The sequence below is a fragment of the Marmota monax genome, unplaced genomic scaffold (assembly GCF_021218885.2).
Source record: "Marmota monax isolate L192 unplaced genomic scaffold, Marmota_monax_Labrador192_F-V1.1 WCK01_AAM20220418_F8-fsc00040, whole genome shotgun sequence".
Classification (NCBI taxonomy): domain Eukaryota; kingdom Metazoa; phylum Chordata; class Mammalia; order Rodentia; family Sciuridae; genus Marmota; species Marmota monax.
In genome coordinates, this window is record NW_026692782.1 from 1,653,914 (window position 1) to 1,670,903 (window position 16,990).

Consider the following 16,990-nt stretch of genomic DNA (forward strand, 5'->3'; position numbering starts at 1 on the left):
AACATCAAAAAAAAAAATGAATACTTTAAAAAGTTAAATTCGGATTGGAAAAATAAAATAAATTATGATTTTAAAATATATCAATATATGCATGCATATTTAATTTCCAAACCCTACCTTTAACTTATATTTATATAATTATGATCTCTGTTTTGCATTTGAAGAAACTGAGAAGAAAGTTTATATTAGTTTTCTATTCCTTGATAGCAAATTACCACAAAAGTATTAGTTTAAACATAGATTTAAATATCTCACAATCTCTGCAAGTCACAATTCCTGTGTTTCAGTTAGCTTTTTCATTGCTATGATCAAAATATCTAACAAGAAAAACATAGAGGAGGAAAAGTTTACTTTTGCTCACGGTTTCAGAGGTTTAGTCCATGGTCAGCTAACACCATAGTTCTGGGGTCATGGAAAAAGAGCAAAGCAGAGGAAAGGAGGTTAGGACATGGTAACCAGAAAGCAGAGAGAGCTCCACTCACCAGTGACAAAATATAAATCCCAAAGGCATGCCCCCAATGACCTACTTCCTTCAGCCACACACCACCCTATCTGCCTGTAGTTACAGTCCTGTTAATCCATATTAGGTTACTCCTCATAATCTAATCATTTCACCTCTGAGAACTCATGTCTAAACCATAACATCCTAGATTACAGTCTTATTGGTTTCCTTGCTTCAGGGACTCATCCAGTTGAAATGCAGGTGCCAATCATGTCAGAGGCACAAATAGAGAAAGGTCTGCTTCCAAGAACTCACAGGTTATAGCAGATCATTTCCTGTGGTTGCAGAATGAAGATGTCAATTTCTTGAAGCAGACAGCTCTCAGATTCTAGAGGCAGCTAGCAGTAACTTGCCATGTGATTGATAAGATGACATAAATTAGGGTTTTAATTTCCCCCTTGTATCAAGCATCTATTCAAATGATTATTGACCTTTCAAGATTTCTCTTCTTTCAAATGTCTATTTCCATGCTTTGTTAATTTTTCTATTTGATTGTTTGATATTTTATTTTATAATTTTATTTTATTGTATACTATGTAATAATCTTTCTATAGATTGGGTTCTAAACAAGTTGCCAATGTAGAGATCTACATTATAGACTCTCAATTATAAACTGCATTTTTTTTTCATTTTTTAGCATCTACTAATGAATAATATTTAATTTTTAAATATTAAATTTGTGATTATTTAGTGATTTTTTTGCCCTTCAACAAATGAATGGATAAAGAAATTATAGTATAAATATCAATGGAATGTTACCCATCTTAAAAAAAGAATGAAATTATGCCATTTGCCAGTAAAAGAATGGAACTGGAGAACATCATGCTAATTGAAATAAGCCAATCCCAAAGAACCAAAGGCCAAATGTTTTCTCTGATATGTAGATACTAATTCACAATAAGGTGGTGGCTAGGAAAGAATAAAGATATTTTGGATTAGACAGAGGAGAACAAATGGAAGGGAGGGTATGAATGATAGTAGAATGAATCAGACATTATTACCGAATGTGCCAATATAATTACATGACCTGTGTAAACTCTACATCACATACAACCAAAATGCATTCTGTTGTCATGTATAACTAATTAGGACAAATTTTAAAATGTAAAAAGGAAAGAATAGCTCCCTAAGAGAAATTACATCAATTTTTTTCAATTACATGTTTTATGTAGTGCTTTGCACTTTTTCTTTTGCCAAATGCATTAGGCTTTAGTTTATAGTATACTGTTTTCTCTTTAATAGGACAAGCATGTACTGTCTAGTAATCACCACCATAATTCAAAATGAAGATCATTTTAATCAAACCAAACATTCCCTATTACCCATGTTTAGTCACTTCAACACCAAACCCCAATTCCTGGCAACCAATCATGTTTGGTTTCTACAGTTATGCCTTTTGCAGAATATTATATAAATGATATCACTCAATGTAACTTCATGTTCTTTCTTCCGTCATTTAGTGAGATATGTTTGAAGTGTACTTACCTTGTCTCATGTCCAATAGGTTTTATTCATAAATATTACGATCGTACAAATGCTCCACAGTTTATGCCTTTTCAGTTGAAAGATATGTTCAACTGTTTAAAGAGAATAAATTTAACTTAAACATTCAGTGCCAACTTAGATTTTGTGTAAACATAAGTTTTCACTTTTTTTGAAGAAATACCTAAAAGCACAATCACAAAATAATTTAGAAAGCGTATGTTTAAGTTTACGAAACATGGCCAACCTGTTTTCCAACATGTTTGCAACATTTTAAATTTTCATCAGCTAAGCATGAGAGTTCCAGTTATTCATCTCCTTGTCAGCATTTGCTATTGTCAGGTGTTTATTTATTTTTATTTGTTTGGTTTTTTTTTTTTAATTTAGCCATTCTAATGTCTGTGTAGTTGTATTTCACTTGGCATTTATTTTATGTTTTCAAGATAACTGTTAATGCTGAACACATTTTCATATGCTGATTTGTAATCCAGACAAACTTTCTTGGTAAAGATCTGTTTAAAATTCTTGACCATTTTTTAATAAGATGATTATTTTATAATTCTCACATGTGGACATTTCTTCATATATTCTGGATGCAATCCTCATGATTCTGATTTGAACATTGCGACCTAAACGTGAGAAGTATTTTACTCTTTTGTAAATTTCTCTAAATGCAAATTACTTATTGTTTCTTACATAAATTATTTATTGTTATCATATCTAAACCCATACTTTTGTTTACATTGTTCGATATTGAACACAGTGCCTCAAGAATTCTAGAGAAGCACAGAGCTGTATCTCCAGCCCTAAATATTTTTCATCTAACCCAAAGTTAGTGATATTTGTTGTAGTTTATTTCCAATTATTCCAGGATCATTTGTTGAAAAGACTACTCTTTCTCCTTTGAAGTACCTTTGCATTTTGTGAAAAAAATCAGCTGACTACATTTGTATGGGTCTGTTTCTGCATTCTGATATATATATATATATATATATATATATATATATATATATATATATACCCATTTTATCATGAATAATATACATGCCCATTTTATCATGAATCCTAAACTCATTCTTTATACCTTTAGAATAAGTCCTAAAAACCTTAAATGGGAGTCCTTCAAATTGTTCTCCTTTTGAATGTTGTTTTGGCTATTCCTGATGATTTGCCATTTCATATAAAGTCTTATAGTATAAGCTTGTTAATGTCACCAAAAAAGAAGCTTGCTAGATTTTAATAGGAATTGCATTGCAAGTGTATGTCAATTGGAAAAAAATACTGATATTTTAACAGTATTGTGTTTTCCATTCCATCAACACTGTGTATTTCTCCTTTAATTTAGGTACTTTTGATTTATTTAATTCAAGCTGTGCAGTTTGGGGCACATAGATTTTTTTGTGGTAAATTGCTATCTTTAATGGTTTGTGTGTGTGTGTGTGTGTGTGTGTGTGTGTGTGTGATTGATTTTTCTTTTTCTTTTGAATTTTGATTATTCATTGCAATTGCATGGAAATGCAATGGGGATTTGAATATCAGTCTTGTGTTTGAGAGCTGTGCTGAAACTATCATTTTCTGGAATGTTTTGTAGATTATTTGGAATCAAGGAATCCATGAGTAGAGGCAGTTTTCCTCCTTCTGTTTCAATCCATGTGTATAATTTAATCTATATGCCTATTTCATTTGCTAGCATGGTAAGTATTTTGTTTAAACATACAAAGCACAGTCTTCAACATGTTTTTCTTGTAAGGTCAAAGTCTGACCTGAATATTAGGAGAGTCTTGACCTCAGAATTTACCTTAAAAGCATCTGCTCCTCTTGTTTTCAGAAAGAAGCTGAACAATCAAAACAATTTTTGTTAAAAGCAATTGGAAAATTTTAGCAATGAAAAACGTGGAGTTGAGTTTTCTTTGATTAAAAGTTTTGATTCACAAGTTAAAGTTTTAATAAATATATGGCTATTCAGCATGTTTATTTCTTCTAATGTGAATTTTATATTTTGTGTCTTTCAAAAAATTTTCTTAATTTAATTTGTCAAAGTTATGGGCACAGAATTTTTTGCATCCATTTTAAATTTTCTAATATGTTTAGAATCAGTTACGATGTCTTCTGATTCATTCCTTGTTCCAAATACTGTTGGATTTTCTCTGTTTTTCTACATCTGGCTAGAAATTTATCATTTTCATAGATCTTCTCAGAAATCATGTTTTGGTTTCACTGATTATGATCACTTTTTTTTAATTTTCATACTAGTTAATATTTTTATTACTTCAGCTAATAACCTTTTGGGTGTGATTGTTAGGTGAGAACACTTTAGATTTTCCTTAGGAAATTATACTTATGATATTTATATATAGTCAATTATTATGAAGTTATCTCTGTATATGGGATGATTTTTAATTGTGAATAATTTTTAAAAATGGATTACCTGGTACCACGGTGCACTCAGGCAATCTCAGTCACTCAGAAGGCTATGTAGGACTGCAACTTCAAGAACAACCTTAGTAACTTAGAAAGACTCTAAAGATTTAATGAGACTCTGTCTCAAAATAAAACATAAAAAAGTGCAGGAAATATGGCTCCATGGTTAAGCAACCCTGGGTTCAATCCCCAGTACCAAAATAAAATAAAATAATATAAAATACTAATTACTAAAAAGTTTTTGTGTAATTTAAAATAATTTACTTTATAGATCATTGGACTCTATAGTTAGAGAAACACATAGACTTTTTTTTCCACAGGAAAATTTCAGCTGAAGTTTAAACATGACTTACATTCCTCCAAGAAAGGATTGCCTCCATAGCCAGGCAACATTATGGCCTTGAGATATTCTAGTTCTCAAAACATAGCCAAGGGCTTCTTAATTCCCCAGAGACATTATTATTTCTAATAACCTGCTCCAGAGTTACATTACCATTACACAGCTTCATTTATATGTAAGATGTATTCAGCTCTCAGATAGCAAAATTTCACAAAGGTTTGTCAGATGTTCCCAAGTGAGTTTGGAAGAATAATGAGCAAATCAGAATATTTCTTCTAACATTAGCTTAAATTTCTGTTAAATTAGCAACCCCCACAAAAGAAAAGAATCATAGAGATGCAAAAGTATGGGACTGGGTTTCTCTATTATTTAAAGTACACTGTTCCCCAGCTTAATGGTGCTTTGGGAATTTTTAATAGTACCTCAAAATTATGTACTCAATCAGCTACTTTTTTGTAGATTATGAAGTTTTTTTCCCTCCACTAAAAATGTTCAGAATGATTCTTCTCCATAAATGCAGACTATTTTCTATCTTTAATCATTCACAAATTATACAATCGTGTCATCTTAAATTCATCCTCCTTAGGATGGCACTCCAATTTCAAGTTTCTATCACATGCAAAAGTAATCACATTGATCGAGACTCATAATTACTTTGAAAAGGGTATGCTAAAATCTGCTTAACTCATTGAAAAGAATAGTCTTTTGTCTGTACTAACCATATTATGAAATGCTTTGAGAGCAGTCTTATATGTAAACCATGTTAAATGTGACAGTCGCTTACAGAGTCCCAGTAATTCTTTGAAGAAAACATGTGGAATCTTAGTAATAAATATGGCATTGCTTAAAATATGCCTCAGATGGAAAGATCGAAAGGAAAAAAAAGATTTTTAAAACTAGAAAGAAGCTAAAATTGTAAGCAAGAAAACAAATAAACTGAGAATTAAAAAGAATAGAAAAGTAATGGGAGGGAAGATGGGGAAAAAAAGATTTCACTTAAGCCTTTTTGCTCTGCTCTTTCATCTTATCAACAACTTTAGTGGAACTTTTTTTATCTCCCACCCTCTAAAATATGGAGTCTCATAGGCATTATTTGGCACTTCCTCTAATGATACAAACTGTCTACGTGACACCCACCAGTTTCAAGACTCTAAACACCAGTACATGTTGTTGACTCCTATTTACATTGTTGGAATATACCTATCCACATAAGAGCCTCTAGACAGTTCCATTTACCTGTCAAAATCAAAATTCTTGTCCCTACCGCACAAACCTGCTATTCTCTGTCTTTTTTATATCAGTATGAAGTGCTTGATTCCACGATTTCTAAGTTTAACAAGAAAAACACTCTCACCTGCACTTAGAGGTCTCCTTATTGTCTCTTCCACTTCACAGACAATATAAAACAATGAAGTTAACTCTACCTTCAAAACATATCCCCAAAGCAACCTTTTCTCATTCTCAGCAGAGCAGACAAAATACCTCATTGAACATGTCTGTCAGATAAAATATTACTTCTGCTCAAAATCCTGCAGGGGTTTCCAGTCATTCATAGCAAATGTCAAAAGATCTCACAGCATTTGCTAGGCTTTCCATGTTCAGGCCTCACAGTACTTCGCCATTTTACCTCCTACTACAACCCCAAACCCATGATACTCTGTACAAATATTTCTTTCTTTTTTTTTTATTATCCATGAACTAGTTTTCTTTTTTTTTCATTATTAGTTATACATGACAGTCATCTGGAGTATAAAATCTGATTCTTCTGGTTGTACATGAGATAGAATTACCCTGGTTGTATAATCATATAAGCACAGAGGATAGTGATGTCCCATTCATTCTACTATCTTTCCTATTTTCATTCCCTGTCCCTTCACTTCATTCCCTCTTGTCTAATCCAAAGTACTTCTATTCTTCCCTAACAACCTCACCCCCTTATTGTGAGTTAGCATCTACATATCTGAGAGAACATTTAGCCTTTGGTTTCGGGACAATTGGTTTCTTTTACTTGGCATGTTATTCTCCAGTTCCATTCATTTACCACAAATGCCATGATTCCATTCTTCTTTATGGCTGAGTAATGTTCCATTGTGTATATATCATATTTTCTTTATCCATTCATCTGTTGAAGTACACCTACATTGGTTCGATAGTTTAGCTATTGTGAATTGAGCTGCTATAAATATTGATGTGGCCATATCAATATACTATGCTGATTTTAAGTCCTTTGGGTAAAAACTGAGAAGTGGGATAACTGTGTCAAATGGTGGTTCCATTCCTATTTTTTCTGAGGACTCTCAATACTGCTTTCCAGAGTGGTTGCACCAATTTGCAGTTTCATCATTAATGTATGAATGTACCTTTTCCCCACCATCCTTGCCAACATTTATTGTTACTTGTATTCTTGATAATTGCCATTCTGACTGGAGTGAGATGAAATCTCAGTGTAGTTTTAATTTGCATTTCTCTAACTGAAAGATATTGAACATTTTTTCATATATTTGTTGGCCAAATGTATTTCTTCTGTGAACTGCCTGTTCAGTTCCTTTGCCCATTTATTAATTGGGCTATTTGGGGGTTTTGGTGTTAAATTTTTGAGTTTTTTATATATTTTGGAGGTTATTGCTCTGAGGGAGGTGGCAAGGATTTTCTCTTTCCACATTCTTGATTGTTTCCTTTGCTATGAAGAAGCTTTTCAGTTTGATACCATCCCATTTGTTGATTTTTTATTTTACTTCTTATGCTTTAGGAGTCTTGTTAAGGAAGTCAGTTCCTAAGCCAACGTGATGTAGATTTGGGCCTACTTTTTCTTCTATTATGCACGGGATCTCTGGCCTAATGCCCAAGTCCTTGATCCATTTTGAGTTGAGATTTGTGCAGGGTGAGAGATATGGGTTTAATTTCATTTTGCTGCATATGGATTTCCAGTTTGTATAGTACCATTTGTTGAAGAAGCTATCTTTTCTCCAATGTATGTTTTGGCCCCCTTTTCTAGTATGATATAAGTGTATTTACGTGGATTTCTCTCTGTGTCTTATATTCTTTTTCATTAGTCTTCATGTCTGGTTTGTTGCCAATACCATTTTTGTTATTCTCTGTTCTGAATATTTCTCATATTTTTCACTTAATCTTCTCATGCATTACTTTTAGCTAATGACCTTATTTTATTAGTCAGGATTCTGCAGAGGAACAAAGCCCATAGAATGAATATAGATAGATAAAAAGGTCATAAATTTTAGTGAGGCCAATGTATATGGTATGCAATTTCTCCAGTAAATTTTATATATATATATATTAGAAGTTGTATATATTATATAATACATTATAAATATATATTATAAGTAATATATATATGTATGTGTGTGTGTATATATACACAGACATAAACCTGTAAAAGGGAATTTATTAGCTTGGCTTGTACAAGCAGAGGCTGGATATCTGCATGCCAGAGAACTAGAGAAAAAGTAACTTCTCTGTCCAAAACTTTGGAGCCTCAGAGTAAGAGGAACCAAGGACGACAACCCAGTTTGAGGCTGATGGTTCCCAAGAGTCCAAATTCAAAGGTTGAAGAAGCTGGATCTGATGACTGGGCAATGCAAACAGCAAATATAACACCTACTAAAGAATTGATCTGTGCACCTAGTAGGACTTCCTCCTTCTGGGTTTTTTTTTTTTTTAAATCTTTCCCGGGCTTATTAGATAGTGCTTCAAACATTCACAGTGAACCACCCGCCTTCAGTCTGCTGACCCACGTGCCAATTACTGCTGGAAACACCCTCAGAGACATACCCAGAAGTGTGCCATGCTAATTTTCTAAGCATCTCTCAAGCAGGTCAAATGATGAACCATCACACCTTGTCTTTTGTTTCTTATTTCAGAAGTTTTAACATCCTTATTCTTTTATTTTTTTCATCACCAAAGGTATAATTACACTTTTTTAGTGAATTGCCATAGAATTTCAATGAGAATTACAACAGACCCTTAGTTGTACCTTTATGTAATTGAAGTTTCTTTATGTTGTTCAACCTCAGCTACACTTTTCGTCACTAAACTATGAAACTCTCTTATTCTTTGAAGAACAGCATGGGCTTACCAGTTGTTCCTCTGGTGGTACAGACTCTTGCTTGACACATGGGTCGTTCTGCTCTGCATCTTGTTCTTAAGTATTGCTTCAAAACAAATATTTCTAAAGATAGTTTTCAGTTTCTCCCATTTTAATTCTGTGTGTGTGTGTGTGTGTGTGTGTGTGGTGCTGGGGATTGAGCCCAGGGCCTTGTGCATGTGAGACAAGCATTCTACCAACTGAGCTACATCCCCAGCCCCATTTTAATTCTTAAAGCCAATACATGCTTTTCTGCCCCCACCTGGTTTCCAAAACTCCTGATAAAAGTTGATCATGATCTGCATGGCTGCAGTTCCTACTGAGCACTTCAAAGTCTGATACATCTTTTTTCTTGAAAAACTTTCTTTTAGTAATCGTGGCCGTTCATTCTCTTACAAGAGCATTCAGATAATTTTCCTATTCTTGATTTCTACATTCCAAAGTGCTTGATCTTGAGACTCCACTCTATTCTTTAAACCTGTACTGGGTATACTCAACTAATGTAGCTGTTTGAAATACAAATTATATGCAAATGACTTCAATTTTTCCTCAGGTAAAGGGCATTTCTTTGAATTGTACATTCATATCCAAATGCCATTTGTATATATCACTCATGGCAAAAGTAGCATATCTAAAATGTAGATATGTGGACCTCAAATGTGTTTCACCACCTCAGTCTTCCAAAATTCAGTACATGTCACCACTATCCACCCACTTGACCCAGTTAGAAGCATTAATCTTCAACCTATGTCTACCTCTTATTCTGTTTCTTTTTCTTTCCTGTTACTCCCTATCACATCCAATCCACCATGAAGTATTTTAACCACAAAAATATATCAGAAACTCCATTTTAAACCTTGAAAAATAAAACATATAATTGAAAATTTTATAATGGAAACTCATTTATCCAGAAGAAAATAGAGGTTTTCTTGTATTTGGAGAAGTATCTTTCTTGAAAGTAAAGTAGGAGAAAGGGAAAAATACTTCTACCAATTTTTATTATGTGACTTGTTTCTATTTCCTTCCAAGTTTAATAGTCTCCAATATTCTTTCATTTCTCAATTAAAATATCTTGTAAAACTTACCCTTTTGTGAAAGAAAACTCATATGCCTTACTGATTTATTTTCTACAGTATTTATCCTGTTGTTTAGAATATATTCTTTTGTTTTTATTTTTTCTGACATCATAAATAAAATCAGCACCAAGACAAGCCTTTGTTTTTGGACTTGGCATTACTTTTTTTTTCAAATGGATGCTACCCATAGCTAGATACATTGCATTATAATTGTTGAAAATGAAAAAGAGATAATGAAATATAAAATCAGTCAATCCTATAATGCAAATTCATAGCAGTCATATAAAAACAGTTTTTGAATTATTTGAAGAAAATATGCATTAATTTTCAACTATTACTGAGATAGTTCAGTTATTATTGAGATAACCATAGTGGTATGACATACTTAAATTGCTAAAAGAAAATGTTTCAAGCTAGATTTCTATACTCAGTAAAATATCTTTTGAATAAAATTAACATAAAATTAAACATGGTTTTTATTAAAGAAGGTTTTTTTCCCTTAGGAAAAATTAATCTCCAAATATTTTAACAATAAAAGATAAATGAAAGGATGTTCTTCAATGACAATAATGACTAAAAGAAATTCAAAACTGCAAAACAATCAAAAAGAAATTCTAATATATGCATGAATAAAAAATACCTACTAATTGGGCTGGGGAAGTGGCTTAAAATAAATACAACTATTGGTAAATTTAATCTAAACTACACAAGTAAAAACTCATCCTACCCAATATGTATCATCTATCTATCTATTTATCTATCTATATCTATTTATCCATCCATCCATCCACCCATCTTGAATAAGCTTTTCTAAGATAAGTCAACCCTACCTGGGGAATATCTTAATTAATGTGCATCACCAATGTAGCTGCTATGCTTATTAAATCAAAGTGAAACTTTTAAATATCATTGTATTGAACTTTTTGACAGCCGTATGTGTCTGATTAGAAATGTAGAAACATTATTCAAACATAAAACCTACTCACTTTTTATTAAGCAAAATCTACCTTTATGGTGTCATAGAAAACATATTTTTATTGTTTTACAGACAAAAGGCAATATTCTTTTTCACTTCTTATATTAGGAATAATCTCCAAATTTGTGGAATAAAATAATTTATATGACGTATTAGTTTCCTAAGGCTCTCATAATAAATTGTCATGAACTTTATGGTTTAAAACAAGATAGGTTCATTTCCTTACAGTTCTGGAAGCCAGAATTCTAAAGTGAAGCTATCAGTGGGGCCATGCTGTCTCCAAAACTCTAGGGGAGAATGTACCCTTGTCTCTGCCAGCTTCTGGTGCCGCCTGGCATTCCTTGGCTCCTGGCAGCTTAACTCCAGTCTATGCTCCTGTTTTTCAAGGCTTTCTTCCTTTTTATTCTCCAGATACAGTATCAGTCTCCTTTCTTTTATAAATATCAGGAATTTGAATTCATGCCCAGGATTTTTCCTATAGGATGAATCTAAGATGATTTTATCCTGAAATCCTTAGTAGTTACATCTGCAATGATGGGTTTTCCTATAAGTCACATGTTGGGGTTCTAGGTGTACAAGACTTTTGGGGAGGCACTATTCAACCCACTGTGCGAAGATATCCTTTTTTCCTTTCTTTCTCTTCTGCTTCGTCAAATAACGTTAACTTGTTTCTCTCACATTTTATCACCTCACAGTTTTTCATGTAAATTTCTCAAGGTGAAGGTAGAGATTATTACTAAATGGTCAATAATTCTATACCACAAAGGAATCAAATGGTACGGTCTATTTAGATTGTTCTAGCTGCTTGGCTCACTTCTGGATGTTTTCCTTGAAAAATAAATAACCATCTGCAAGTTATAAATAGAGGAGTTAAGAGTAGGCCAGTTTCAAATTTGGGGCCTATAAATGTGCAAAGCTCTAAGTTTTCATGGTCTCATTTTTAAGGTAAAAGTCTATAATAATTACATAAGATGATGCAAATCAACCTGCTAACAGAATGAAAGAGACGCAATTGATTGTAATCTATTGCCACATAAATCACTCAACATAATTGGTAATTACTAACACCTCACATTATGCCAATAGTATGATTTGCTTCTCAGGTAGGCAAAACAAGCAAAAATATGGCCATGTCTAATTATCATAACTGCATGTGGATATCTAGGCTTGATGACTCACTCTGACAAGGTGGATATGGCCTGCATAAGCTTATTTGTCATTGCCACAAGAACATTCAGCCTAAATCACCCATCACCTACTTCTATCCTGTTCTGTTTATTCCTGTAGTTATTGAAATCATCATAGCAAATAACATTTCCAGCTTCATAAACTCTTTTTGTACGAAAACTGCAGGCTTAAAAGTATACTGGGAGGGACAGTAATACATATTCTTTTTTCCAGAAAATTACTAATTGAATCATGATTTAAATATTTAAGCTTTGGTTGCTCACTTGATCAGTTTTTGTTTTAATGAACCCTGCAATTTAATCAGGTTCATAATGTTTTGCCTTATGTTATCTGCAACAACAGGAACGAATGGTAATATATTTACCCTTACATTTAAAATGCAACATTTATAAATGGCAAATATATTTGTCTAGGTTTAGGTTTTCTAATATTAAAAATAAGTTGCAGTCTCTCAATTATGGGGGAAAATGCTTTTTTACTTGTAAAACACTGTGACCTTCCAAAGATGCATCTGTTCAACTCAGCAACTTGGGGGCTTCAGATATTCAAACCAGTTTGCCATCCATAGAATGGAAAACTCTTAACTCCATAAGCTGCAAAAACAACACACCTCTCGCATTCAAATCACCAATATAACATTAAAGCATGCTTCCTGCTTTCCTAACATGACATACCACTAAGAAATCTGCTCGAATTTCTCACTCTGAGAATGTCATTCTCCAACACATCATTCTGCCCTTTTCATTCTGTGACAGGTGTTGTGCTTTTATTTCCTGCTAAGGAATTTCTAAGAAATGTGCTTCACAGCATAAAAAAAATAATTGTTTTCAAATTTCTTCTCAGCATTAAGAAAAAATAAAATGTCATTTTAAAAAATATTAAGAATGCAGTCAATCTGAAACTTTCTATAGTATTTTACTTCATCACAAGTCCATCAAAAATAGATATTGACCCAAATTCTCATGATGGAATTAATTGGAAATGTATTGGGCCCATTTCTATAGATAGTTTTATAAATTGCTTTGCAGTCTTCAATTGGATCTCCTTATGTCTCCCTTCATATTGTAAATATCTTAAAGGATAAATATATTCTGCTTTCTCCTACATAATGACATTGATGTCAAATGTACACAACAAATGTTTCTTAAACGTATCTATAAATTCCTTCCAATGTTACTGAAAATATTTTATAGTATTCTCAACAGAGCAATAATTCTCAATCTTCATGTCAAGGATCTTCATAAGGAGGGATGAATGAAGGCATTACAAATTCATGTGTCTCTTTATTGACATTTAAAAGTTATAATGTCAAAATAATAGCTTAATAATGCTAATGAAATTACTAGAAGCAAACACTTGGAGATTGTTATTTTCCTAAGAAACACAGGCTTGCTTTTCTAGCTTATAGAAAGGAGTATATTATTATCATTTGTTTATGGATGTTACAATAAATACAAAATAAATACAAATGATAGCTTATCCAGCAATGTCTAGACTAAATGTCAAATCAGGCATTTTATCTGAAGGGAAAGATACAGACTTTTGAAATGAAATTTTAAGTTGCACCTAAAGACAGAATTCTTTAAAATGTATCTTTTTGCTTAAATATCTTGAAAAGCAAAGTAAGAGGTTCAAATTTTAGTCTACAGAGGCATATTGATGTTTTCTAAAACATGAATCTGACACTTTTTATGTGTAGCCTTAAGCAACTGATTCAATAGCTCTAAATGTCACTCAACTCTTCTTTAAAGTCAAGAGAATACTAGTATTTTTCACTCAGAGTTGTTTGGATTATTGGGTGAGTTAAAGGACATAAAAAGCAGAAGGAAAAATTTCCTGTATTATAAATTATGATCCTTGTTAATTTCACAATGACAAGAAACCACCTTCCAAAGATTTTGTTTTATAAAATCTTGATATTCTCAACTATAGCAGGTGTATAAAATGAAAATTTTCTAGATTTAAGGTCAGGATATTATTAGCAGTTTGAAACTGAATTTCTATCAGATGGTAAAGGCTACTTTAGAACTTTGGGTAGAAACAGAGAAAGAACTCAGGTTTAGTGTGGTAGATTAAAGATGGCTCAGAGTCTTTACTGCTCTTTCCATTAACAGATAATCCCCCCTCCCCTTGAGGTTGTGCTGACATTAGTTACTTGTTTGGAAGCGTCAGTGTAATTGAAAGATTGTTCTGGAAAATCTGAGATAAGGCATCAGAAGATTTGCAGCTTATCAGATTTCCCATGGTAAGATGCAGAGATTGACCGAGGTCTACAGAAAGAGGGCTCAAAGCCCTTGTCTGACAATCTCAACTAATATTCCTGGCTAAGATCCCAGCAGAGAGTGATCATCATGTGCCAGCCATGTGAGAGAACCTCTTGCAAGTTGTTCTTCCAGGCATGAAGACCCCTCAGCTGATGTCATGAGGAATAAAAGTGAGTCACCCAGCTGAGCCTTTCTTAAATTCCTGACACATAAAATCACAAGCAAATTAAAATTATTGCTTTGATTCACTACATTTTGGAGTGATTTGTCATGCAATAACAACTGAAAAAAGCATCTAACCATAATTTTTGATTAGTTAATTTTTAGTATATTTTCCTCTGTAATAGCAAAATTCTAATAGTAAAGGGTCCCACAGGTAATAAGTGGGAAATGCTTCCCAAAACTAACTTATTCTCACCCAAGTCTTGGGATGTGAATTGTGAGGAGAAAGCCCATAGATACAATGAAGAAAAAAGACTTCACATTGCACATTCACTTTGCATGAAAGATCTCAATAGACATAGGGTTTCTGTAATGTACAATAGTTTTCAATCAGAATGACAATTACATATCAGAGAACTCACCTTGGGGAAAAAAACAATAAGAATACATTTAGGTGTATTATTACTATGCAAATACTTTAAGACTTTTGACCTATAACACCTTCTTACAAAAATAATGGATATGGAAATTCTTCTTAGCAGCATTGAGACCCAATTCTGATTAAAATAATATTATTAAATAGTCAAGCTGTTTTGAAAAATGACCAAATAAGAACCCTTTTCTAAAGAGATGAATAAATGATACTTCTGAAGATGTAAAAGTGTCATTTCTAAAAAGTCTTGAGACCTAATATAAGAACCAGGGTTGGAAGATAACTTATCATTTTTGTGTTAATGTGTTGACACTAGTTAACACTATACACAATGCTTCACTCTGTATCTATATCTTGTTCTTTTTCTTCTATACTATCCATCACCATTTAATTGATTCAATGAAGACAGGGATGGTTGAGTTTTGTTTATCTTTACATCAGAAGCTACAAAAGAGGAAGCTCTTCAAACATATTTGTAAATAAATGAAAGTAAATAAATGATCATATATACATGTATGAATATAAACATACCTATTTCAAGAACAAAGTGAGCAGTATCAAAATTAGTTTCCCACAACTAGTACGGTACCCTATATATACTATAGTGGGGGTGGGTTTTTTTTCCTATTTGTTCTTATGATATATCTTAGCAATCTCAGCAAATTTTTTTGTTTCCTTATTAAGTGGACAACTTTTACCATTTCACTTAAAGAAAACACCTAATAGGTTCTCTTTGGCATATCTAAATTTACAGCATCACTACCCTTATGTTTGGGGGCTATTAAGTAACATAAGCATTACTTGAACAGAAAGCACTGCGAGGCCTTGACAGTCGACTTGAAAACCAAATAGCTATAGAAGTTCCCCCTTTTGCACAGGTTTTCTTCCCATGATTTCAGTTACCTACAATAAACCGCAGTCTGAAAAATACTAGATGAACAACTCCCACCATAAACAACTCATAAGTTTTAAACTGTTCAATGTTCCAAGTGGCATGAAGAAAACCTTATACTATCCCACTTTCTCCTGCCTGGAATGTGAATTACCCCCTTGTTGGCATATCCACAGTGTATAGTCTATCCACTCATCACTTGCTTCATATCCATCTCAGCTGTTTGATGGATTGTCATGGCACCCCATGCTTTTGTTTAAATGACCCTTATGAAGTAAGTAAGCTAACATTGTTACAATACCTAAGCCATTCACCTCACTTCATCTGGTTTAAGTAGACATCACCTCACATGATCACAAGACGGATGAGTATAGCACAGTAAGATATTTTGAGAGGAACCATATTCACATACTTTTTATCACAGTATATGTATATTTTTATAAATAGCCAATTTTTTATTAGTTGTTAATTTCTTACTGAGCTTAGTTCATAAAATAAGCTTTATTATAGGTATATAGAGAAAAACATGGTATATATAGAATTTGGTATTAAGTCCTGGAATGTATCTACTGGGAATCTTGGAATACATCCTTTACAGATAAGGGTGGACAACTGTGATAAATCTGAAAAGTTCTCTAAGTCACCAAGTATGCAGGTGTCTTACTTAATTGCTTGCTTGCTATTTGCTTTGGCTTCATGACATCCTGTGATACAAAGTAGCATAATTTAAAAGTAGCATATTGTAAAATATAATCTAATATTGGTAGTCACATTTCACTTAAAGTTGTTTTCTCACACCATAAAATTAGTATTATATTTAACAATGATGTTAATGTAGTATTACTTACTAGTGGTTTTTATTTTTACTGTATAGAATTCAAATGTTTTGATTCCTTGTTGAATGGTAAGATTTACTTTAATTTTAATTGATAGTGAAAGACTGGTTTTGCCAGAGCTGTTTCAGACCAAAATTCCATCAGAAATATAAGAGTACACTTTCCTCATATTCTCATCAGGTTTGGATATCACAATTCATTTAAAAAATATTTACCAGTATGAAAATTAGGGGAAAAAAGCCAATTGATATTAATTGCTATGTATTTGGCTAAAAGTGAGATTGAATAGTAGTACTTTTTCAAGTTTCATTTTAGG

The 16,990-nt window shown here is 32.6% G+C and overlaps 1 long non-coding RNA gene across 1 annotated transcript in view; it reads right to left on the reverse strand.

Moving 5' to 3' along the window:
• Nucleotides 1–350: 350 nt before the first annotated feature.
• The window catches only part of LOC131424297 (uncharacterized), a 70,286-nt gene continuing 53,646 nt past the window's right edge, over nucleotides 351–16,990 (reverse strand). The window contains exon 3 of the long non-coding RNA XR_009227064.1: nucleotides 351–402. This is a non-coding gene — a long non-coding RNA (uncharacterized LOC131424297). The remainder of the gene's footprint in view (nucleotides 403–16,990) is intronic.